General features: G+C 44.1%; 1 protein-coding gene across 4 annotated transcripts in view; it reads left to right on the plus strand.

Annotated features, from left to right (window-relative positions):
• The first annotated feature begins 17,291 nt into the window (after positions 1-17,291).
• The window catches only part of BMPR1A (bone morphogenetic protein receptor type 1A), a 169,105-nt gene continuing 159,894 nt past the window's right edge, over positions 17,292-26,502 (plus strand). For all 4 annotated transcript variants that reach the window (XM_019034832.4, XM_063709757.1, XM_055353207.2 and 1 more), the window contains exon 1: positions 17,292-17,368. The gene's annotated coding sequence lies outside the window, so the exon portion shown is untranslated. The remainder of the gene's footprint in view (positions 17,369-26,502) is intronic.

The following is a 26,502-nucleotide window of genomic DNA, read 5'->3' on the forward strand; positions in this document are numbered from 1 at the left end:
ACCTCGTTTAAATTGGGTTTCTGTCACTTGCAACCAAAAGAATCTCAACTAATACAACATCCAATGCCAAATTCAGGATGTGACATTCTGTCATCCATGCTATAGCTTCAAGAAGTATTAAAACAATAAGATGTGGTTTCTATTTGTAATTGCACAGCTCTTTCAAGGTCTGATTCAGGTGCTAAAAATCATACATGTTATGGAAAACTTCCTTTTACCTTTCAGTAATTCCTAGAAACAGATTACCTCGAAAAAGAATGAGTTTGATTTTGTTAAGCATAGTACCCTCAGAAGGGTCTTCATTATTAAAAAGAAAAAAAAAATGCTATGAGAGGAGTTTACCCTAAACTTATTTGAAAACAAATGATATAAAAGGAAATATAGCAACTTTTCTAGAAATGAAGCCATTTGGAGTAGAACAGAAATAAACTGAAATATTTGACCACCAAGTAGCTAAGCAAACCTTTATGAAAATATAATGCGAGACGAGGTCTTCAGTTTATTATTTGGCTGGTAAATTCCCTTTGAATGCAAAACATTTATGTTATTCATATATCCTTGTCTGCTTACACAAGGTGATTAAACTTCTATTGAGAAGGCCTTCAAATAATCCACCATCCATGCTATCCTTTCTGAATATGCATGCTAAATAAATGCAGAATGCTTATAATTGTAACTATAATTTCAAGACAAATCTCACATGCCTTCTGACTGAATCTCTTCCATAGAGGAATTCCAGGGCTGCCACTGACTTAGTTCTCCATCCTCCTAGCCAACCTGCTTCTCCTCCTGTATTCTTTCTTTCAGTGAATTGTAGGCACCACCCGGTCATTGAAACTAAATATCTGGGATCATCCTAGTGTCTTCTCCCATATTGCTCTGACAACAAATAACTACCACAGGCTGCCCATGTACTTCCTGAACCTGTCTTGAATTTGTTTTCTCCTCTCATCCTCAGGACTCCTGCCTTTAAAAAACATCTCTCCTCTGCATCATCTCAGCAGCTTCCTAACTGATCTCCTTGTCTCCATTTTGCTCCGTATCCACCCCCCAATCCGTTCCCATTCAGGATCTCTCCAAAAATAAATCTGACCATCTAATGGACCTGCACAACTTATAAATGTCTTCTCATTATCCCTCAACAGAGCCCAAACTAACCTGCATTTACAAGTCCCATATGCCAGGCCGCTGTGTCTCTCCAGCCTCACTTCTCAACCGCAAGTGCTACCTTCTCATGATGCGCCATCGTCCTGGCCACAGCGGGCCGGTGTTCCCACCTCGGTATTTCCAAAACACTCCTGTATTTTCACATTATTTAAAAACTGTCTGTTTACATAGAAATAACCATTTGGGTCGGGCTCGGTGGCTCATGCCTGTAACCCCAGCCCTTTGGGAGGCCGAGGAGGGTGGATCACCTGAGGTCGGGAGTTCGAGATTAGCCTGGCCAACATAGTGAAACCCCATCTCTACTAAAAATACAAAATTAGCTGGGCGTGGTGGCACATGCCTGTAATCCCAGCTACTTGGGAGGCTGAGGCAGGAGAATCACTTGAACCTGGGAGGCAGAGGTTGTGGTGAGCTGAGATTGCACCATTGCACTCCAGCCTGGGAAACAAGAGCAAAACTCCATCTCAAAACAAAAAAACAAAAAAACAAAAAAAAACCAGAATTGAAATAACCAAAGAATGCCATAATTGTTATTGCTTAGCTGAGAACAGAGTGCTGTTTTTCACAAACAAATTCTATTCAAAACCCCAAATATTTTATTAAGTAAATTCTTACAGAATACCTTTCCATTTGCAAATCAGTTATTCCCTTTATCTAACTCTGGTTCAAAGTCTAGTTCTCGCCTTTTTCCTTCTGCTTGTTTAAATTGGGTTGCTGTCACTTGCAACCAAAAGAATCTCAACTAATACAATGTCCAGTGCTGAATTCAGGATGAGTATTATCCTGAATTCAGGGTATCCTGAAAACTATTTCAAATAGAAGCACTGGGAATGCGGGAGAATCCCAGCATTTATGGAAGAAGAATCACTGCAAGGCATCAAATGTGTGCCTGGGGTAGAAGGAATGCCAGTGGTGATGGCAATTCTATCTTGCATGTGGTCACCTCCACATCCCTGCGGAGCCCCTCTCATCCTACTTGTGACTTTCTGGTGAGCTGCAGGAGAGGGAAGCATTGTAGAAAAGTAGATACAGATTGGAGAAGGGCCTGACTCAGCCTGGAATCCAGTGTTTTGTGGGGCCATCTTTAAGAAAAAGAATATATTTGGGAGGCTGAGGTGGGTGGATCACCTGAGGTCAGGAGCCCAAGACCAGCCTGACCAATATGGTGAAACCCTGTCTCTATGAAAAATACAAAAATTAGCTAAGTGTAGTGGTGCGCGCCTGTAATCTCAGCTACTCAGGAGGCTGAGACAGGAGAACTGCTTGAACCTGGGAGGTGGAGGTTGCAGTGAGCCAAGATCGTGCTACTACAGTCCAACCTGGGTGACAGAATGAGACTCCACCTCAAAAAAAAAAAAAAAAAAAGGAAAAGAAAAGAAAAAAAGGATATAAAATTAGCTGGGCGTGGCAGCATGCGACTGTAGTCCCAGCTATTCTGCAGGCCAGGGTGGGAGGATTGCTTGAGCCCAGGAGATGGAACCTGCAGTGAGCTGTGATCACACCACTGCACTCTAGCCTGGGTGACAGAGTGAGACCTTGTTTAAAAAAAAAAAAAAAAAAAAAAAAGCTGGCAGGCCGCAGCGGCTCACGCCTGTAATCCCAGCACTTTGGGAGGCCAAGGTGGGTGGATCACGAAGTCAGGAGTTTGAGACCAGCCTGACCAACATGGTGAAACCCCGTCTCTACTAAAAATACAAAAATTAGCCAGGCGTGGTGGCACACGCCTGTAATTGCAGCTACTCGGGAGGCTGAGGCAGGAGAATCGCCCGAACCTGGGAGGCGGAGGTTGCAGTGAGCTGAGGTTGCACCACTGCACTCCAGCCTAAGCGACAGAGTGAGACTCTGTCTCAAAAAAAAAAAAAAAAAGAGAAAAAAGAAAGACAGAAAAGAAAAAAAGGGGTTACAGTAACTGCAAACACCAAATTGAGTATTCATTTAGAATGAGGACAAAATCACAACAAATGAGTGGAGTCCCAGAACTCTAGGTCACTTTCTTCTAAAACCTACTTAGGCAAGTTATCAGAAAAGCTTACATAACAATGTTCCCTGGGCTGGGCGTGGTGGCTCACACCTGTAATCCCAGCACTTTGGGAGGCTGAGGCAGGTGGATCACCTGAGGTCAGGAGTTTGAGACCATCCTGGCCAACATGGTGAAACCCCATCTCTACTAAGAATACAAAAATTAGCCAGGTGTGGTGGTGCATGCCTGTAATCCCAGCTACTTGGGAGGCTGAGGCAGGAGAATCGCTTGGACCCAGGAGGCAGAGGTTGCAGTAAGGTGAGATTGCACCATTGCACTTCAGCATGGGAAACAAGAGTGAAACGTCATCTCAAAAAAAAAAAAAAAAAAGTTCCCTGATTGCAAACTAGCTTTCCCTTTCAACCTAGAATATTCCAGCAACTCTTAGCACCCATGGGGGTCTTTGGAAGTGAGGGAGGAGCCTTGAAGTTTAAGCTGCATTAGTTTCTTGGTAAAGCTACTCTAGACTCAGGCCAATAGAATAAAAGACACAGCCATTTTGGGATCCTGATTCCCTGGTTCATGCTCTATGTTAGGAATTGGCAACATTTGTCCAGGACTGTTCCTGGAACCAGGGCCAAGACATACCCTGGAATTGGGAGGGGAAATCAGATTACTGAGTGAGGCAAGGCTGGAAATGGCTCTGCAGCTCCCTCCTCCTAAGAAGTGGTTACCTCTCTCCACCTTCTAGTTGAATTATCCCTATAAGCCCAGGTTTAATGGGAAGGTAACCCAAAGAGTAAGCAAGCTGTTGAATGGTATGGTAATATTAGGTTGCGAGTTTAGGAGGAAAGATGGGGTGTTGCAGAAGCCCCAGGCAGTGGCTCAGACCTGAGCCATAGATACCAGGTCCTTTTTTAGTTGCTTGGAATGATTTAAATGACCAGGATAATGTCATAGTTTGTAGGTTAATAACCAGAATGTGACTTTAGAGGAAAGGAAACAAGTTTTCTTATTGTTTGCGTGTGTGTGTGCATGCACCTTCTATGCTTATGCACAGTGCTTGGCACTTTATGTATCTTTTCTCATTGAATCTTCACAACTCTACCAGGTAGGGAAGCCAAGGTTTAGATAGGTAAAATACATCTCCCCAAAATACCTCTCTCCACTAGGCACTTGATGTGAAGTCCTTTCCTTTGTGGAAATACTATATTCATCAGAAGCACCGGGAGGAAGACAGAGTTGAGTTTAGTTCCACATTCATTGAGCCTTTACTTTGAGCAAGGCCTCATGCTAAGTAACTAAGTACTTTATTGTGAATTCAGAGGCAAATGAGACACAATCCTTGCCTCACAGAGCTCATAGTCTGGTTTAGGAGATAATTAAGTTATGCATAATTTCACTATCGTAAGGCAATAAACGTTTCTTCAACTTTATATAAAGCAGACCTACAAGCAAAGGACAGTAAACACATGTCCTCTAGGAACTTTCTGCAATTGTAAAATTTCTCTTACAATCTAATATTTTAGCTTTAAAAAATCATGCTCTGTTTTAAGTTATTATTATTTAAAAAAAAAGATGCCCTGGAGGAGATGCTCTATAACCTTTTCTTTCTTTTTTTTTTTTTTTCTTTTTTGAGACGGTGTCTGGATCTGTCGCCCAGGCTGGAGTGCAGTGGCGTGCTCTCAGCTCACTGCAACCTCCACCTCCCGGGTTCAAGCGATTCTCCTGCCTCAGCCTCCCAAGTAGCTGGGACTACAGGCACCCACCACCACGCCCGGCTAATTTTTTTGTATTTTTAGTAGAGAAGGGGTTTCACCGTGTTAGCCAGGATGGTCTCGATCTCCTGACCTCGTGATCCGCCCGCCTTGGCCTCCCAAAGTGCTGGGATTACAGGTGTGAGCCACCGCGCCCGGCCTGCTCTATAACCTTTTGTACTCCACATTCAGTGTTAGGTGCCTCAGCTTGAGAAGCAGAAGGCCAGATAAGTGCTACAGGACAGCTCAGCAGGCCACTAACCCAGCCTGGGAGTGGGCCGCCAAGGTTTTCTAGAGAAGGAAATTCCAGAGCTAAGGCTGGAATGAAGAACTGGAGCCCAGCCCAAGCTGAAGCAGAACTCATATACTAATTACTGAACTGCACTGGGCTGTATTTGAAGTGAGGCTCATTTAGAGTTTTACAGTTTGTTTTCTCTCCCCTTCAACACAAACACTAATGGACCAATCACTTTCTAGAAGGAAAAGGAAAGTAACTAAAATTCATTGAGTGCTGACTCTATGGCAATCACTTTGCATATATCTCAGTTAATTCTGACATCTGTCCCATGAGATTGGTATTGTTTATTCCCATTTTATAGATGAAGAAACTGGGAGTCTAAGAGGCTGACAAACTCTGCCCAAGGTAAAAAACTGGGAAGTACAGCCAGGATTCTGATTGCAAAGTTCGTGTTCTTCCCACCACATCATGTGGCTAAGCCTGTTTCTCAAGAGTCTCTTTAGTGGATATGCAGAAGCAGTTAAGAAAATAGTGGGATTGGCTTCAAGTTTCAAGGAAGAAAAAACTCTTTGGCCATCTCTTTTGGTCAAAGAAAGTTCTGGAAAGCGGTTTCTGGGCTACTCCTCTGGCTGGCATTGCAGCGCCCTACCTCACCAAGCCAGCTCTGCTGAATCTGGACTTGGGGAAGTGAGAGTTCACAGGACATCCTCTGGGAGTGTCCGCTGAGGTCTGCTTTATACAGTTTATACTTTGCTGTAAACAGCTCGCTGTTCCCAATTAAACCTGTACGATCATGTCTGAACTTTTAGGAAATGAGGACTTCTTTTTATGGTTCTCTTCTCAGTGTTAAAACCAGAGCCCTTGTCAGTCCACGAGCCTCCTTAAACTGTTGGGCCTTGACTCTGAGACTCCGGAATGTAGTCCAGAAATGCGTGGATCCTGGCACAACACCCAGGGAATGCCTAAGTGAGAGGATGGCTCCAGGTCTGGAGCCATGTCTTCCAGAAGGATGTTCTCTGATTCTTCTCAGCAGGGTTCTAGGGCATCCCAAACACAGGTCTCTGATGCTATTCACGCTAGGATAGGGAATACAGATCTCTCAACTAAAATTGCTGCCTGAAGTAATTTTTGAAGAAACAGTATTTCAAAATGACTACCCTCTCTCTTAGAGAGTTGGTTGAAACCACTTTAATTTGAAATTGGGGTAATAAAGAAATGAATGGGTTTAGCTCTCTTTAATGTTGACAAATTAAGAAAGGAATATGTGCTTATCAAACAAAATATGAAAAACACACATAGGCAGAAAGAAGAAAAAAAAGTGACCATAGTCCTACTACTGGGAGACAACCGCTACTTAGCATTTTGGCTAGTTTCTACCATTAAAAAAATTGTTTTTTTTTGTTTTTGTTTTTGTTTTTTTTGAGAGGGAGTCTCGCTCTGCCGCCCAGGCTGGAGTGCGGTGGTGCAGTCTTGGCTCACTGCAACCTCTGCCTCCCGGGTTCAAGCAATTCTCCTGCCTCCCGAGTAGCTGGGACTGCAGGTGCATGCCACCATGCCCAGCTAATTTTTATATTTTTAGTAGAGAGGGGGTTGCACCATGTTGGCCAGGATGGTCTCGATCTCCTGACCTCGTGATCCACCTGCCTCGGCCTCCCAAAGTGCTGGGATTACAGGCGTGAGCCACCATGCCCAGACAAAAAATTTGTTTTTTTAAAAGAATCGGCCGGATGCAGTGGCTCACGTCTGTAATCTCAGCACTTTGGGAGGCTGAGACAGGTGGATCACCTGAGATCAGGAGTCGAGACCAGCCTGGCCAACATGGCGAAACCCCATCTCTACTAAAAATACAAAATTAGCTGGGCGTGGTGGTGTGTGCCTATAATCCTTGCTACTCGGGAGGCTGAGGCAGGAGAATCGCTTGAACCCTGGAGACAGAGGTTGCAGTGAGCCAAGATCGTGACACTGCACTCCAGCCTGGGTGACAGTGAGACTCCATCTCAAAAAACAAACAAAAAAATCGTAGTAAGAACACTTAATATAAACGGAAACTTTATATCCATTGAATAGCAAGCCCCATTTCTGGTGCTCTGCATGTTTAGAGAAACTTCTCTAGTAGCAAACTACAGAAAAGATCCCTGAATGTGTGGGCTTTCTACCATTTATTTTTAACAGTGAGAACAAAGGCATCAATTCAGCCAATGGTTTCAGAACCTGTTCTTTTTTTTTTTCCTCACTCCATCATCCAGACTGGAGTGCAGTGGTGCCAACATGGCTCACTGCAGCCTCCACCTCTCTGGCTCCAGCGATCCTCCCACCTCAGCCTCCTCAGTACCTGGGACTACAGGTGTGTGCCACCATGCCTGGCTAATTTTTAGTATTTTTTGTAGAGAAGGGGTCCCCCTATGTTGCGCAGGCTTGTCTCAAACTCCTGGGCTCAAGCAATCCTCCCTCCTTAGCCTCCTGAATAGCTGGGACTACAGGTGTGTGCCACCATGCCCAGCTAATTTTTGGTATTTTTTGTAAAGAAGGGGTCTCCCTATGTCGCCTAGGCTGGTCTCAAACTCCTGGCTCAAGCAATCCGCCTGCCTTAGCTTCCCAAAATGCTGGGATTACAGGTGTGAGCCACCATGCCCAGCCCATTTTCTTTCTTTTTTAAGGTGGCATTTTTTTTAGTTTTAATTTTTGTGGATATATATATATATATTTTTAAATGGAGTACATATTTTGATACAGGCATGCAGTTATAATAATCACACCACAGAAGCTGGGATATCCACCCCGCAAGCATTTATCCTTTGTGTTACAAACAATCCAATTCTACTCTTTTGGTTGTTTAGATGCTTCATTTTCTTTGTTCCTTTTTTTTTTTTTTTTTGAGACAGAGTCTCCCTCTGTTGCCCAGGCTGGAGTGCAGTGGCGCGATCTCGGCTCACTGCAACCTCTGCCTCCTGGGTTCAAGAGATTCTCTTGCCTCAGCCTCTCAAGTAGCTGGGATTACAGGCATGCGTCACCATGCCCAGCCAATTTTTATATTTTTAGTAGAGACGGGGTTTCACCATGTCGGCCAGGTTGGTCTTGAACTCCTGACCTCAGGTGATCTGCTCACCTTGGCCTCCCAAAGCGTTGGGATTACAGGCGTGAGCCACTGCACTTAGCTGAGATGCTGCATTTTCAATGCCAACCCCTCAATCCCTGCCCATTGTGTGCACTGAGACCATCAAGTGATTTTTTTATATATCCTTCATGTAGACCTGCACTGGCTAGTACATACAATAGCTGCTTGGCATGTGTGACTGTGTAAATTCTAAATTAGTTAAAAATAAATAAAAATCAAAATTCAGTTTCTCTGTTTAGCCATATCAAATGCTCAATAACCACATGAGATTAGGGGCTACCGTGTTGGAACAGGGAAGATACAGGACATTTTCATTTTCACTGAAAGTTCTATTAGACAGTGCTGGTGTAGATTCTGACCTGCTCAGCTCAGGCCTTAAGAACAGAGTCTTGAGGCCTAGCACGGTGGCTCACGCCTGTAATCCCAGCATTTTGGGAGGCTGAGGTGGGAGGATCACTTAAACCCAGGAGTTCGAGATCAGACTGGGCAATACAGGGAGGCCCTGTCTCTAAAAAAATACAAAAAATCAGCTGAATGTGGCAGTATGCACCTGTAGTCCCAGCTACCTGAGAGACTGAGGTGGGAGGATTGCTTGAGCCCAGGAGGTTGAGGCTGCAGTGAGCTGTGATCACACCATTGCACTCCAGCCTGGGTGACAGACAGCAAGACTCTGTCTTTAAAAAAAAAAAAAAAAAAGATAGCATTTTTTACCTCAAATAATGACAGAACCCAGAATATTTCTCAGCAATAAGAAAAGCCACCCCAAGAAGCAGCAAAGAGATGGGCTCACAGTCTCTGAAAAGGAAGTCAGTCATTAGCCACCTTCTGACATCCTAGCAATTAGCTGGTCTTGGGAGAAGAGCAGGTATCTCCAGAGAGGTGCCAAATAAATAGGATAAGAGACTATAAAAATGAAAAGCCTTTTGGCCTTTCATCACAGGATAATCCAATGCATGTGAATTAATGGTGAAAGGCAGTAATAGCCTTTGTGAGGAAATAGGAGCAGTGTAGCAGGATATCCTTTTTCCGCACTAAAGCACCCAATTCTTTCAATTTTATATACAGCGGAAGCAATTAATTGTACTAGAAAGAAATCCACAGCTGGCTTTTCCTGATGGCCTCATAAGCAACAAGCACTATTGTTCAGTTTCCGGGACAGATGTAAAGTCATTCTATTGCACTGCTGAGATTTTTCTGAATGTTTAGTTTGACTTCTCCAAAGATAACTTATGTGTTAACATCTAAAATTTGATTCGTCTTGTCATCACACATTTTCAGTATAAGCAACTGTCAAAAAGTTAATTTTTATTGTGCTATTGCACTCCAGCCTGGGCAACAAGAGTGAAACTCCATCTCAAAAAAAAAAAAAAAAGTTAATTTTTGATTTGTAATATAATCCAGCACGTGACTTGATGCTGGTATTTTTTCCAAACGTTATGTGACTGAATCATGTTATTCACTTTTGTTTGTTTTACATGTTTACATGCAGTTGAACTGCACTGCCTCTGCTTTTGTGGTATCATCCACAGTGTGGCTATTCAGGAATCAGGCATAACAAGATTATACATCAAAAACTCACAAATTTAACATTTCAAATGCTGGCCTGTATGACATTGCTTCACCTTCTAGATGCATTAAAATACACCATATTTCATTAATTCTCAGATGCACATTTTTTTTGACATTTGAAACTTTCTGGAATTGCGGTATCTTAATTAACGTGTCAGGGTTTAACTGGCAAGGTTTTTCTTCCTTAGTTGTACATAAAATAATGATGGATCTTATAATCAACGGTATCCATGCTGTTCTTTGGGTGGAAAAAACCCAAAACGAAACAGTACCCTAGTTTTGATGACATATGGTATACATAGTTAAAATCCGATGAGTATGATGTGTTATTGCAAGTATAACAACAGAACAACTCTTTATTTATTTTTTCTGAGACATGGTCTCCCTCTGTTGCCCAGGTTGGAGTGCAGTGGCATGATCACAGCTCACTGCAACCTCTGCCTTCTGGGCTTAAGGGATCCTCTTGCCTCAGCCTCCTGAGTAGCTGGGATGACAGGCAAGTGCTACCACGCCTGGCTAATTTTTGTAATTTTTATAGAGATGGGGTTTTGCCATGTTGCCCCGGCTGGTCTGGAACTCCTGGACTCAAGCGATCTGCCTGCCTTGGCCTCCTAAAGTGCTAGGATTACAGGTGTGAGCCACTGTGCCTGGCCTAGAATAACTCTTTTTACCAAGAAAAATATTCACGTCAATCAAATAAATAAAAACTTTAATTACATATCTTATATGGGATTCTAACTGACTTCATTCTGACAAATATACAATTTGCCACTTTCATTTTTCTCTCTATCAATCAACCAGTTCTTTTAAATAATATCTACTCTTTTTTTTTTGGTGCTGAAACCCAGAGTCGAAAATATCTACTTTTCTGATTATAAAAGTAACATTGGGCCAGGTACAGTGGCTCACGCCTGTAATCTCAGCACTTTGAGAGGCCAAGGTGGGCGGATCATGAGGTCAGGAGTTCAAGATCAGCCTGGCCAACATGGTGAAACCCTGTCTCTACTAAAAATACAAAAATTAGCTGGGTGTGGTGGCGCACACCTGTAGTCCCAGCTACTCAGGAGGCTGAGGCAGGAGAATCACTTGAACTCGGGAGGCAGAGGTTGCAGTGAGCCAAGATCATATCATTGCACTCCAGCCTGGGCGACAGAGCAGACTCTCAAAAAAAAAAAAAAAAAAAAAGTTAACATATAACATTGTCCATTGTGGGGGAGATAAAGCTTATGGAAGAAAATAATAACCTTCCATTAGGCCACCACAGAACACTGCCAACGTTTTCTCTTTATTTCAGGATAATCTATTTCTTTATAAACACACATATTTAATAATACAAAATTAACAAATGCTTAAATATATCTTGTCAAATGTCCTGAAAGGTATATAATGTTACACAATAAAAAAGCGGGTTCTTTAAGCAAGCCAGGGACCAGCCTCCCCATTGCCACTGGAGTAGAACTTTCTGGTGTTCGACAGGATCACGTGCAGATGTTGCAATGCATAATTCCAGGGAGCACCATTCGTGTCAGGCAGGTTGCGAATGGCACCCCCTTAAAGTTGTGCAACCTAGCAACCCTGGTGCTCAGTACCGTGACCATAGCGACAGTGGTACATACGCAGGGGAGATAGGAGGGAGGATGCGACAGCACAGCAGATGCATCAAGGAGTTTGCAACTACCCACCAACCTTGAAAACAATGGATTCGCAGAAGCAAGGATTCAATAACTGGTAAGCTCCAGTGGCCTGGGACTGCTTTTTTGATACTACGTGTATTTTGGTACTCCCTAAACTGTCTCCCTCAGGCTGAGAGGCCCCTATTTATGTTGAAGAACAAAGGTATGAAAACTTATTCGGGAGAAAGACATAAGAACAGCTAAGCTATGTGGAAAGTCAGTGATGTAGACCATTGAGAGAAAAGCCTAAGGAGATGAGGATGGAGTAGTCAAAGATGACTTCTTGGAAGAGGTGGTACTCAGGCAGTATAGGGAGGAGAATGGCATTAAATGGAGAATGAATACGGTCCATTCTTCAGAAAGTAGTGAGACCAGTCTAACGAAATGTTACTCTATAGCAGTGTTTTCAGATTTAATGGGACTGGTGTTTCACAATAGAAATCTAAACAACTGGGCAACATTAGTTGAAAGAGGGAATGACCAATTAGGAGGAGAGCTAGCAGCATTCAGGATCGGAGGAAGAGGGGCTTTAAGGTAGGTAGCAAACTAAATGGAAAATAATCTGCATTTTAAAATAAACACTGACAAGTATTGGTTACTGGTTATATATATGACTATGTATGCCTTTGAAATAATAAAGGAAGTTGTTTTAAAGTTTATTTATTGAGAACAAGTTGTTAGATGATAGTTCTGTTATTATGATGTACAGGATTTGTTAGTAGACTCTCATTCCAACAAGATAAGTGCTTTATCATTAATCCTCAAAAATATGGAAAAACAAAACAAAACAAAACACCTAACCCTGCCTTGGCTAATAGAAATAAAAAGAAATGCGCCAGGGCAAACTACCAGTAGAGAACAAAATTAAGTATGTCATTCATTTAATAAATACTTACTGACTACCTACTGGTGTGCCAAGCAGCACACTGGATACAATGGAGTGAGAATGAGACAGTTCCCATTCTCTGAACTTTTGAGTCCAGCACAGGGTCAGGTACTTTCAGCATATCCGATGGGTAAACTAGTATGCCTGGTCACACTGGTGACACCACACCACATCTAGGAATACATCCCAATTACCATGTAAGCCATGGACAGTAGGCACAGTATGGTGTTAATGAATCTGCACTCCTGATCCAGATTTTATCTCCCCAGTTATCTCGGCTTGAATCTTTTATCATCGCACCTTGCCTTCCTTTTACTAGTCATTCCCAAGGTAATCATATTCAGCTCCACATGCTGGATTTCTGGACTACTAGCTCCAAAGGAATTCTTGAGTAGAATCAGTGTTTAGGGATAGTAAGAAGAATCAGACATGGGTCTTTTCATTTTTGAATGTATGTATGGGTTTTGTGTGTGTATACACACACATATGTACATGTATACTTACATATATGTACATGTGTACATGCATACTTACATATGCACACATATACACATATGCGCACATATGCATGCACATATGCACGCACACATACACATATGCGCACATATGCGTGCACACATACACATGTGCACACATACGCATATATGCACGTGTGCACATATGCATATACGCACATATGTGTGCACACATACGCATATGCGCACATATGCATATTTGTGTGTACATATATACATATATGCATATACTTACATATGTACACACAAACACCTACACACACACACAAAGTTCAGACTAGAAATCTATTTGAATTATATTCAATAGATTATATACACACACACCCCTATTACACTTGGATTAATTTTTAGCCAGAAAAAAAATATATATATAGCTTTTTTTTTTTGAAACAGAGTCTCGCTCTGTTGCCCGGGCTGGAGTGCAATGGCGAGATCTGGGCTCACTGCGACAAGCGATTCTCCTGCCTCAGCCTCCCGAGTAGCTGGGACTACAGGCGCCTGCTGCCACATCCAGCTAATTTTTGTATTTTTAGTAGACACAGGGTTTCACCATGTTGGCCAGGCTGGTCTCGAACTCCTGACCTCAAATGATCCACCCACCTTGGCCTCCCAAAGTGCTTGGGATTACTAGCATAAGCCACCACGCCCAGCCAAAATTACATATAATACACCTTTAATATGTACTTAGTGTATGTCCAGAGCATATATATTATATATAGTTTTCATCTGGTTAAAAAATAATCCAAGTGCAATAAACCAGGTGCTGTGAGGATAGGGAAAGGCAGGGCAGTGAGCTGCAGCAGGACAGGGAAGGCCAAGATCTACTGTGGGCTGCGTGGGAGTTGGGGTAGGGAGGCCCCAGCTCCCGGTGCTCGGTGGGAGGAACCATAGTCCTCTAGGCAGTGCCTGATAGCCAGAGAGTAGTGAGCAAACAACAGGTGGTAGTCCAGGAGCGCAGTGGGGATGGGGACATCCAGCCTGAGGTAATGGGGGAAGGGAGGCCCAACAGATAGATAGAATACAGATACAGGGAGTCTAGAAACAAAGAGCTGGAGGCAATTAAGTGATGCCACCAACAATACCTACAACTGCCCAGCAGTCTGGGTGCAGGGATGCAGCTAAGTCCAAACAACAAGCAGAGAAATTCCAGGTCCTGGCAAGCTAACAGGTCAGGGTTTCAGACACAAGAGAAGGGCTGTCAGTTCTTAGAAAGGGGCCAGGCAGTGGGAGGCTGAGTCTTGAGCTTGGGACCAAAGCTCTGATAAATCTTCCTGCCTCAAGGCCTAGGAAAGATCAGGTTCTATGGTAAAGGGTGTATGGATAGTAGGGAAAGGGGGAATACAGAGGCCACGGACTAGGTAGGACCAAGTAAGAGCAGCAATATCCTCCATCATCTATCTTTCAATCATAGTAGCCAGTGCTTTGAGGCAAAGATAAATTAAAATGGAGCTAAGGGAGAAGGAGCAAGTTGTTTAGAAGTAAACAAAAGAAGAAGTAAAACACTGTACCACCACAATGAAAATAAATTCAGGTTTTTAAACTTCCTCTATTTTGTGCACTGAATTATATACATCCATCTTATTCTTAACCACAGTTTCTGTTTCAGTTTAGTCCTTCTAAGCCATGATGGGGTACTACTAACCAAAAAAAAAAAAAAAAAAAAAAAAAAAAAAGATGTAGTAGTGTCCATGCTGAAAAATGAAGCTGTTTATTCTCCCTAACACCTACCCATTTAATATTGGGTTTGAAGCCAATGCCTACCAATGGCATTCCTTCACTCGTGCCTCCTTACTGGCCTCTAACTTATCATCAGACCCAGAGACTTCGTGCTGCCTTTTGCCTTATAAGATCTTTACAACATGAAAATGACTTTGAATGGATTAGCTTGGATTAATCTATTCAACTTGGATCCCTGAAGGCAGAAGTCCCATTTCACTGAAGAGGATGTGATCCACAGCTTTCCCAGCCAACCTTCACTCTTTCCAAGATAGCCATGTCACCCTCTAACACTAAAAGGGTCTTGGTGACAAGGTTTAGAAATACCTAGAGGATATGTATGCTTATTTCTCTTCTCTCATTTAACAAATATTCACTTGCCAGGCACTAGGCTCTGAGGAGAGAGTTGAGAATAGATTGACAAAGTCAAGCTGGCCTGTAGTCCCAGGTACTTGGGCGGCTGAGGGGGGAGGATCACGTGAGCCCAGGAGTTCCAGGTTACAGTGAACTATGACTACGCCACTGCACTTCAGCCTGGGTGACAAAGTGAGAACCTGTCTCTAAAAAAAGAGAGACTGACAAAGTCTTTTGCTCATGGAGTTTATATTCTAGTGGAGCAGAGGGGCTCAGACCACAAACAAATAACTAAATGCACGATGTAATTAATGAATGCTGCTTTGGGCATGTAACAACTACCTCTCTTGGGACCTACCTGGACAGAAGAAAAGGCCATTTCCAGCCTATTCTAGTAACCCACTTAAAGGAATACCAACACATTACGGAATGTTAACTGTGGATCCCGAGGTGTTGCTTTTGAGTTTGGGGGCCAGATCACACATGTCCAGATGTCTCCCTGGGCAGACAGACCGGAGAAACGGGCTGGCATGCATAAACATGCCAGTAGCCAGGGAGAACAGCATGCCCCACTAGCTGCTGGTAGCCAGGGCGCTGAGGATTGAAGCCTGGGTACTAGCTGGGCCTTATCAAAGGAGAGCGAAAAATTCCTGAAGATTTGAAAAGGAGAGTCTTTTGCAGAGAAGCAAACATAACAAGACTTAAAATTTGATGCTTCAATTTTGCTCTCATTTCTACAGTGGCAGATAACACAAGCCAGGGAATACTCATTTGTACATTTCAGAAACTTGATGTACTAAGGTTCCCACCTGAGATTGTTGTCTATTTTATAGACCAATTCATATGTCTAAAAATCCAACTAGACTATAAAGAGCATAATAACACGCTTGCCATGGTTTTCTCTGCCGACACATTGCTCAGCATACATCAATGAGAGCTTTGACCAATCAATCTGAATCTCCTTAAGCAAAAGGCCCATCTTTTCCTTTAGAACTAAAGCTGGGGCTGGGCGCAGTGGCTCACGCTTGTAATCCCAGCACTTTGGGAGGCCGAGGCGGGAGGATCAAGAGGTCAGGAGATCGAGATCATCCTATTAACACGGTGACACCCCGTCTCTACTAAAAATACAAAAAGTTAGCCGGGCGTGGTGGCGGGCGCCTGTAGTCCCAGCTGCTCAGGAGGCTGAGGCAGGAGAATGGCGTGAACCCAGGAGGCGGAGCTTGCAGTGAGCCGAGATGGCGCCACTGCACTTCAGCCTGGGCGACAGAGCGAGACTCCGTCTCAAAAAAAAAAACAAAAAAAACCCCCCCAAAAAACTAAAAAACTAAAGCTGGGTATTATGAAGGAAACTTGAGAAAGAAAAGTGACCAATTTTAGTTGATGCAAGTAATCTCACGTATCCTATTCTTCCTGCATAGCAAGATACTACAACCCATGACTGTCAAACCTGAGACTGCTGAAGAGCCCAGAAAAAAAGATTAGAGAAGAAAACAGAATTGAAAAATAATTCAGAATGACGGAGGCTATCTGCAGCATTAAGGGCAAAGGCGGGTAAAAGAAGAAAAGGGAGACAGAATAAAAGATAAACCAAAAAATTGAAACAAAATACACGGGAATTCAAACATTTACACCAGAATATAAGGGAATACCCTGGAATCTAAACACCTCTTCAGGCAAGAATGTGTGTCAATACAAATGCCTGGCACATTGTTTTCCTTCCCCCTTTCTTTTTACCCAGTTTACCCAGTTTTAAAAGTGATTTTTTAAAATGCACCTTTAAAAGAACATCTTTTGTTAAGTGACTTAAACTTGATACATTCCTTGGATTACTAAGGAGGTTAAGGTCACATTTGGTGAAAAAGGGGCCTATCTCCTCTTTCCTCACATACGGGTCATCGAATACTTTTAAAAGCATTTTCCACCATGAATGAGGGGAAATGGAAGAAAAGAGGTGGTGACAATTATTTGCATTTTCCAAATGGACGGAATGAGCCCCCGGAGGGTACACGAGGTCACCAGCGTGAGCCCGCGGTGGAGCTGGAGGCGTATTTATAGCTGGCTGACCTCAGTCCTGTTGGGCCCTCGCCGCTCCTTATCTTATGCCGCTGGAATTCGCGGGCTCGCAGGTCACAGGAGCCCGGGCGCGCCGGGCCTGGCGCTCCCGAATCGATGAGGAAAGCCGCTCTCCCCGGCAGATCCTCCCGGCCGGGGAGCCTCCATCACCCTGCCTGCGCCTTGGCACGCTGGCAAGGAGCCCGGGAAGAGACGCCGGGAGCGGTGGGTGGGCGAGAAACAAATGCAATGTGACTTATATTTTTCTTTGTCGCAACTACCACGACCTGGCCATCCCCCACCTTGGTGACTTGGTGCCTTCCCAGAGACCTTATTTCACGCCAGGTGACTGGCGTTCACCGCAGTGTGAGTGTCGGCCGGAGGATGGGTCCACGCGAAAGAGCCCGCGAGAGTGGGGATATCGGGCCCCGAAGGCCGGAGCGGGCGTCCAGGGCGCCGATGGCCGCAGCGCCCGGCAGCCGTGTCCGCGCTCCCCTCCGCCGCGTCCCATCGCGTGCTACCTACGGAGTCTGCGGGACGCTGCCCGGGCGGCGGCTGTGGGGCTGGCTTGTGGGGAGGGGCCAGCGGGCCCGCGCGGAGGAGCAGCCCCCACTCCCGCCCGCACCAGCAGCTCGGCGCCCCCTTGCCGGCGGCTGGCCCTCCTCCCCGGCAACTGGGCGCCGGGCTCCGCGGACTCTTCGGGCGCTTCCGCCGTGCGCTCGGCTCCTTTCGTGTCCGGGGCAGGGCGGGGCAAGCGCCCGTGGTCGGGTGCGCGCGGCGCGGGCGGGGGCCCTCCCAGTGCGCGCGCGCCGTGCAAGGCCCGCGGACGCCCGCCCCTCCCCCAGGCCCCCGCACCCGCGCCGCCCCCTCCCCTCCTGGCAAGAGTCGGCGGCGGTGGCGGCGGCCGCTGCAGAGATTGGAATCCGCCTGCCGGGCTTGGCGAAGGAGAAGGGAGGAGGCAGGAGCGAGGAGGGAGGAGGGCCAAGGGCGGGCAGGAAGGCTTAGGCTCGGCGCGTCCGTCCGCGCGCGGCGAAGATCGCACGGCCCGATCGAGGGGCGACCGGGTCGGGGCCGCTGCACGCCAAGGGCGAAGGCCGAGCCGGGCCCCGCTTCGCCCCGGCGGCTCGCCGCGCCCACCCGCTCCGCGCCGAGGGCTGGAGGATGCGTTCCCTGGGGTCCGGGTGAGTTGGGAGTGCGCGTGCGGACCGGGAGGGGCTGGCCGCAGCGGGGAGGCCAGAGGGGCTCGGGCGAGGCTGCAGAGGCAGCTGGGCGCGCGGTGGCCGGAGCCAGGGGCTGCCCGGCCCGGCCCCGGCAGCTCCGCAGGCCTCGGCGCGCGCTGGGCCGGGACCGCCCAGCCAGAGACCCACGGCACCCCGCGCCGCGTCCCCCGCCGTCCCCTCTTTTGTCTCCCACTCGCGGGTTGCAGGCCGAGTTTGGGGATGCGGAGTGGGCGAAAGTCGCTCCGGGGACGCTTCTGGAATCCTTAAATGGGAAAGGCGCTCACCTCCCCGCCCCGGAGCGGCGAGGCTGATATTTGTGATTTGGCTCCGGACGCTGTGGGGAGGAACAGGGGAGAACAAAATGAGTTTCGAGCGGGGGTCGAGCGAGAGGAGCAGCCGGCCCGGCCCCGAGTCCCCGCGGGAAGGGGCCCTGGCCCCCGAGCTCCCGGAGCTGCTTCACCTGTTGTCCTGCGCGGCCTCCGCTCCGTGGCCTGGTGATTCCGTACTTCAGTTTTGGAAAACTTTTCTGCTGGATTGCCTGGACCCTTTTTTCTCTTTCCAGACTCCTAGTGGAAAGATTTGGCAAGGAAAAAAAAATGAGCTTGCGTCAGGGAAGAAAAATAATATGCTGTGTGTTAGGGTCTGGCGTTTGAGCGTGGTACTCTTTCATGCTCTCAGATGTTTTAATTTGGTCAAACTCCTGCAGGTTTTCTCTTTTAAGCGGTTAACAAACTGTTCAGAGTACATAGTATGAACTTGGCACCTGTGTTACGTCATTTAATCCTTACAACGATTCTGGTTTATTGTATTCCTCATTGTTTTAGGGGAAGAAACCGAGTCGCAAAGAGGTTAACTAACTTGTCTAAGGGAGCTGGGATTTGAACCCAGGAACATCGTATTCTGGCAAACGAATTAGGAAGAAAAAAAACCCAAAACTGTTTGCAAACACTTTTACGTTTAGGAACATTTTTCAGTTACTCTTACTTGAAATTATCGCTATTTTGTTGCTGGAGTTGAAAACAACTACTTTATTGTATTTACTTGTGAGAGGAGTTAAACTTTGAATTAGAGTGTAACTTAATGCGTCTCATTGTTTTCAGTTGTTGAAATAAAGAATGTGAACCAGAATTATTTAGATTTTTAAATTTGAAGCTAAAATATGGGCAATTCTCTGATCTAGGAATGGGGTGAGTGTATGAAAGGCCGATTGAAATGTAGAATGCGTTTTTGGTAGAACCAGACTCAGTTCTAGTTTAATTTTTCCTCCATTTTCCGTGGAGCCCACTTTAAACTTTTTCTACTTTCTTCACTTCTCCCCACCCTTTACAGAAGAGGTTGAGGCACTTAGCAGGAGCTCCTTCATTAAATTCCTTCTGTTACTGGCTTCTTAACCTTCCGTCAAAGAGGGAGAATTTTTTTTTTTTTTTTTGTCTTTCTTATTAGTTAACACCTTGGGGTTTTTTTCCTTCTAATTTTCCTGCTTAGTGGAGCGTGAGTTATTTTCTCTTTCGTATTTGGGTTCTTTAAAGTACAAATGTTCTTAAGATTTTTTCAGTTTACAAAAACCTTTTCTTAAGTCTGCTACTCCTTCAAGCTGTCTTGTTGCTGCTTTTCCTTTTCAAATCTTATTAACATTTTAAAAAGCTTGTTCGTAATAAAAGTAACACATGGTTGTTAATTGCGAACTAGCGCAACATTGAAATTAAAATTTAGTCATTCACAATCCATCTCTAGAGATTGCCAAGTGTAGTCTGCTTTTCCTGCCTTTGCCTGGTTGGTGGCTAGCCACTCATTTCTTAACCCCTTGTTATCTGGATTTCACCTTCACAAGGAACTATAACCTAATCAACACATTTAACTACCTTTTTCTAAGTCCTCTCCTTGAGTTTTCTGTAAGATTTTACATCGACTTCACATTTTTCAGATGCCTCTCCTTGGGTTTCATTCATCTATTCTCGATGTATTCTAACACAGGGTCCAAGGCAGTAAGATAGAACAGATCCTTCCCTCATGGAGCTTAAAGTCTAGTGGGGAAATACTTATTGAAAAATAAAGTCTCTAGTTAAATATAATTGTGATTTTAATTAAGGTGCAGAATATTGTAAGAACTTCAAATGGAGACCTGATCTGGTGCTTGTGGTGGTGGGAGAATCTGGGAAAGATACCTTAAAATTGCTTTGTTGGAACCCAGGCAGATTGTGAAGGATGAGCAAGAGTTAACTATTAACTAGATGAAGAGGGGCCTTTTGTGAGATTATACTGACTGTTCCTCTCCGCCACTTTTCTGCCTTCTGTTCCTTCTTTCCTCTTTAATATGCGTTCTCCAAGTTTCACTTTTCAGATCACTTTTCTCTATGTCTCTAGTCCCTTAGAATGATTGTTCAGACCTTTCTGTTGGAATAATTCTCAATTCTTTGTTTATGTGTCTTCTGAATCACGTTTTTTTGTTTGTTTGTTTTTTCTTTTTTATTCAATTGCTTTCTACATATCTGTACCTGATTGTTCTGAGCTGCTTTTCCTTAGCAAACTTGCCTCTTTGATGTTCTTTATTTTTGCTGATGTCATACCAAACCCAAACCTTGTCCCATTTCATCATATCTTGTCTGTAGCCAACATCTGTTGATTCTGCTTTATGATATTATAACTTCTGTTCTCTATTCTTGCTAACTGTGGGGCAATTCTGAATTCATATTGGTGTGAAGGTAGTAGTCAAATCATAAAATGAGTTGGGCAGCTTTCCTTCTTTTTGTCTTTTTCAGGATTATTTTAGACTGGGATTATCTGTTCCTTGAAAGTTTGGAAGACCTCACCTATGTGACCATTTAGGCCTAGATCTTTTTTCTGGAGAGGACTTTGAATAAAACTTCAATTTGTTTAATAGCTGTTGGTTTGTGTTGATTTTCTGATTCTCATATGAATTTTAATTTTTCACATTTTTTTCAGGAATTTATTTTCAAATCTAGTGTTATTTGGCTTTCACGTAGTTCTCCCCCCACCACCCCGCGACTCCACCCCCACCTCCTAACTCTAAATCAACTTCTCATCCCGCCTGGACTAATGTTATGATTTTCTTGCCTTCACTTTTCTCCTTTATCTAATCTTATGTATTTCTGCCTAAATTAATCTGTAAGCCCAGTTCTTATCACTTCGCCACTCAGAAGTTTCCAAGGTCTTCCATTAAATGAAATATTTTCTGTGGTATTTGCCTCAAATTTACCTGATTTTTTTTTTTTTTTAATACCTTATTCTTTTTTCTTTCTTTTTTTTGAGACAGAGTCTCGCACTGTCGCCTGGTCTGGAGTGCAATGGCGTGAGCTCAGCTCATTGCAACCTCTGCCTCCTGGGTTCAAGGGATTCTCCTGCCTCAGCCTCCCAAGTAGCTGGGACCACGCCTGGCTAATTTTTGTATTTTTAGTAGAGGTGGGGTTTTGCCATGTTGACCAGGCTGGTCTTGAACTCCTGACCTCAGTTGATCCACTCGCCTCAGCCTCCCTGTGCTAGGGTTACACAGGTGAGGCACTGTGGCTGGCCTTTATAGCAGTTTTTATACAAATATTAGTTTCACTATTAGTTTGCGGGGTGGGTCTGTAACGGACTTTTCTTGCATATTAAAATGCATAAATGGGGAAAGGCTCCTGTCTAGCCTAGCAGTAGCTGTTGAACTGTCCTGATCTGACTATTGGATCTTAGGAGCAGCGAACCATGGAGAGAAAGGAAAATGGGTTTCCTATCACACTAAATTTTGAAGTAGGAACCATTTTTTTTCCTTTTCTGCTTTCCCACCTTTTACTAGTTTTTAGGCTTTAGGATGTCTTTTTAACATCACAAGGTCCATATTGACCAAGTTGGACCAACTTTTTAACACAAGATTAAATGTTGAGTTGCATTGAGTTATGTCCATTGTAAGATACACTGTAATGTTACAGACCACTTAAAACATGCTTCTAGTTGTAAGAAGCCATTGATTGTAAGGTGCACCCCAATTCCAGAGATGCTAAAATATGAAAAATGGACGCATCTTAGAATTGATGAATAGGGTTTCTCTCCCTAATCAAAGCTCTTGGATGTGCCTGGAAATCCCCAGTAGTGTTTTTTGAAAATAACACTAGTTAGGGGCATAGGGAGATCAGATGATCAGTAGACTCCATCTCAGGGTGGGCCCTGTGGTCCCTAAGCCAGTTCGTATGGGCAGTTTAATATATAACTAATGAGTAGACATTGAATAGATGAGTAAATTATCTTTGAGTATCTTTTATTTACTCTGATGTTGTAGACTTTGTTACTCTTTTATAGTTTTATATTTCTGATGAGCCTTCCTTTCTTATGGCACAGATTTGTTATACTGTTAAAGTCTGGAACAGTGGAGCTTGGCTCTTGATCCAGCTGTATATAATTGGCCGTTGACTTATGAAGGAGGACAGGAGTATGCTAGATATAGGGATAAAATATTATAATCACACTTGCAGTTAGGGAGATTAGTTACATGTTGGAAAATCATTTTGAAGAAAGGAAGACTGAAGATGTTCAAACTTGTAGGAAGGTCTTTCTGGCCTAGCCCGGATTAAACCCATTTATGCCTAGTGTTCCACTATTGGAACGCTAAGCGCGTGGGAGTTATTTGTATCCTGCTCAAGGTCATCGCCAAGGTCTGATTGCAAAAATTCAAAAAATTGCAGCCTCAGGCATAAATGGGTTAAGATGGTGGCAGATAATTAGGGCCTGGAATGGACAGGAGGCGATAACTAGCTATGGATGAGAGAAGGAATGGGATTGGCAAGAACAACTCCTGGATTTCTAGCTTGGAAAGCAGGGTAGATGTGGGTGACTGATATGAAAAATGTGGCGGGAGAGCTGGTTTGTAGAAGAAAATAGTATTGGATCACATGGAGTTTGAGATATCTGAAACAGCCAAGTAGGGATTTCCACTTGGCAGTTGTCTATATGGGTCTGGGGTTTGACAGAGGTTTGTGCTGGAGGTAGGCATTTGGGAGTCATTGCTGTATAGATTTTATATTGCAACAGTGGGAATTGGGTGGCTCTCTCAAGTGACTCTTGCTTACAAGTGACAGCCCTAACTCAAGTTAGCTTAAAGGAGGGAAAAGCTTCTCCCCACTAACCCCTATGATATTGAAAGGTCTAGAAATAGACATGGCTGGACCTAAGTGCTCAAATGATATAATTAATTGAGGTTGTCTTTTCTGTTCTTCACTTTTGTGGTCTCATTTCAGACAGGTGCATATATCTGGCAGAGGAAGACATAGGTTATAGGTTATAGAATTACAGGTTATAGGTTATAGACCTCATATCGAGAACTCCTTGTATGGTCTAGCGAAGAGCCTAAAACAGCATTGAGAATTTTTTTTTTCTTTTTGAGACGGAGTCTTGCTCTGTTTCCCAGGCTGGAGTGCAGTGGTGCAATCTGGGCTCACTGCAACCTCCCGCCTCCTGGGTTCAAGTGAGTCTCCTGGCTCAGCTTCCCGAGTAGCTGGGTTTAACAGGCGCCCGCCAATACGCCTGGCTCCTTTTTGTATTTTTAGCAGAGACAGGGTTTTGCCTCGTGGGCCAGGCTGGTCTCAACTCCTGACCTCAGGCGATCCTCCCGCCTCGGCCTCCCAAAGTTCTGGGATTACAGGTGTGAGCTACTGAGCCTGGCCAGTCTTGAGAAATTTCAACTTAAGGCCTGGGTAGAGAAGATAGACATTAAATAATTATCTAGTTGTAGTTATGTTAAGATCTACAAAAAGGAAGTCCAGGGAATGTTACAAGACTGATAAGGGAAGCTGGGCTGTTCAGGATGCGGGTACTTTGGAAGGCTTTCCTGAGAAAGGTAGCCCGCAGAGTGAGACCTTAGGCAAGAAAGGACAAGGAGACAGTTTTTGGAAGTATTCAGTAGTATTTATTTATTTATTTGAGACGGAGTCTCACTCTGTCGCCCAGGCTGGAGTGCAGTGGCGCAATCTCGGCTCACTGCAACCTCCACCTCCCGGGTTAAGCGATTCTCATGCCTCAGCCTCCCAAGTAGTTGGGGTCACAAGCGCGAGCCACCACGCCTGGCTAATTTTTGTATTTTTAGTAGAGACGGGGTTTCACTGTGTTGGTCAGGCTGATCTCGAACTCCTGACCTCGTGATCCGCCCACCTCGGCCTCCCAAAGTGCTGGGATTACAGGCATGAGCCACTGCGCCTGGCCAGAAGTATTCAGTAAAGTGAGCAGTTTTTGCAGCTTTTTAAAAATTTTAAAGGCAATACATCTATTGTGGGTAATTTGGGAAGTATAAAAAGCCATAAAGAAGCAGCGGAATGATTAAGTTTCAGCTTCTAATTTTTTATAAATAATGTCTGATACTGGTTTTACTACTGAGTACCTATTCAATCATGGATGCCACACTAACCCAATCTGAATCTTCGTTTCTTTATCTTAAAAAATAGAAGGAACGTGGTGAACTTTAAGATAATTTTTCTGCTTAAAAAAAGAAAAAGAAAGAAAATATCTTGACTGGCAGCACAGTTAGCTGCCGAAATTGAAGGTCATATAATGCTTTTGGTCCTAATGACATCACTGGACTTCTGACTTTTGGCTGAAGAATCACGCCAGCCTTGGCAGTCCTTGCAAGTACCAAAGGGAATATGGCTTATGCCTGCGGTGCCCTTCCTGTATCCTGCTTTCTTACCTCCTTTTTTGAGCGTTAATTTTTTTTTCTTTAGCCTTTGGGTGAAGTATCAAAATGTTGAGAAGATAGACTCTCAATTTTGAAGGTGAGAAATCTGTAGGAGACTTGGATAGTTGTTTTTTTTTTTTTTTTGAGACGGAGTCTCGCTCTGTCGCCCAGGCTGGAGTGCAGTGGCGCATGTCGGCTCACTGCAAGCTCCGCCTCCCGGGTTCACGCCATATTCCTGCCTCAGCCTCCCGAATAGCTGGGACTACAGGAGCCCGCCACCACGCCTGGCTAATTTTTTCTATTTTTCAGTAGAGACGGGGTTTCACCATGTTAGCCAGGATGGTCTCAATCTCCTGACCTCGTGATCCTCCCGCCTCGGCCTCCCAAAGTGCTGGGATTACAGGCGTGAGCCACCACACCCGGCTGACTTGGATAGTTTTGATACTGTTTTATGTATATTAAGATTTGTAGGTAGTTTTCTTATTAGTAATTAAAATGCTTTGTAATGTATTTCAAGAGTATAGGGTCTTGAGTGTTTTAAATTTGTATATAAGAATGTTTTAGATTCCTGGCTAAAAGAAGCTCTTGTTAGAGAAAATATTAAAGTAAAGGCTGTTAAATTTTGGTGAGGCTCTTAATGTCTGCATTTTTCAAGAATCATTTAAAAATGTCATGAAATAAAAATATTTCAGTGGTAACTGTTCAGAAGTATCTTAAATGTATACCAAATCAATGAAATACAATCGCTGGGTGACAGATTATTCTTCCTTCATTTTATAATCTTTTATGTAATAAAAATGTGGGGGAAAAATTGCATGTTGAAGTTGTACGTGTATATTTTAGCAAAAACTGTTAATCTTTCTGAAGTACTGCTTTGGTCATCATCCCTATGTGTTAAATATTTTTCCCTGTTTTCTTATTTGCTTACAATAGAAAATCCAGAATATCTTGGACTGGTCTCCTGCTCTGGCCAAGTCAGCCTTTTCTGCTTTGCTTACTTTCCTACTATTTTATCAGCCTAAGTCACCTAAATATCCGATTCAGGTTTGGGTTCAGAATCCTTAGACCTCTACTGTCCACTACAATAGATAGCCACTACCAGATGTGGCTGTTGAAGACTTGAATTGTGGCTAGTCTAAGTGTGAATTACGTACCAGATTTTGAAGATAGTACCAAAAGATGTAAAATATCTCATTATGCTTTTAAAATATTGGTTATATAGTGAGATGATACTGTTAGGGATACATTGGATTAAAGAAATAAATTAAAACTGATTTTGGCCGGGCATGGTGGCTCATGCCTGTAATCCCAGCACTGTGGGAGGATTGCTTGAGCCCAGCAGCTTGAGACCAGCCTGGGTAACGTGGTGAGACCTTGTCTCAATTAAAAAAACAAAACTGATTTCACACGATTCTTTTTACTTTTTAACTGTGGCAACTAGAAAGTTTAAAATTACATGTCATATTGGACAGTACTGCCTTTGACTTTCCTTTCCCTGGTTCTTTGCCCATCAGAATGCTTTAAAATCTAGTATAAATCCTTGGCCAGGTGCTGTGGCTCACGCCTGTAATCCCAGCACTTTGGGAGGCCGAGGCGGGAGGATCACGAGGTCAGGAACTCGA

Source organism: Gorilla gorilla, chromosome 8, assembly GCF_029281585.2.
Source record: "Gorilla gorilla gorilla isolate KB3781 chromosome 8, NHGRI_mGorGor1-v2.1_pri, whole genome shotgun sequence".
NCBI lineage: Eukaryota > Metazoa > Chordata > Mammalia > Primates > Hominidae > Gorilla > Gorilla gorilla.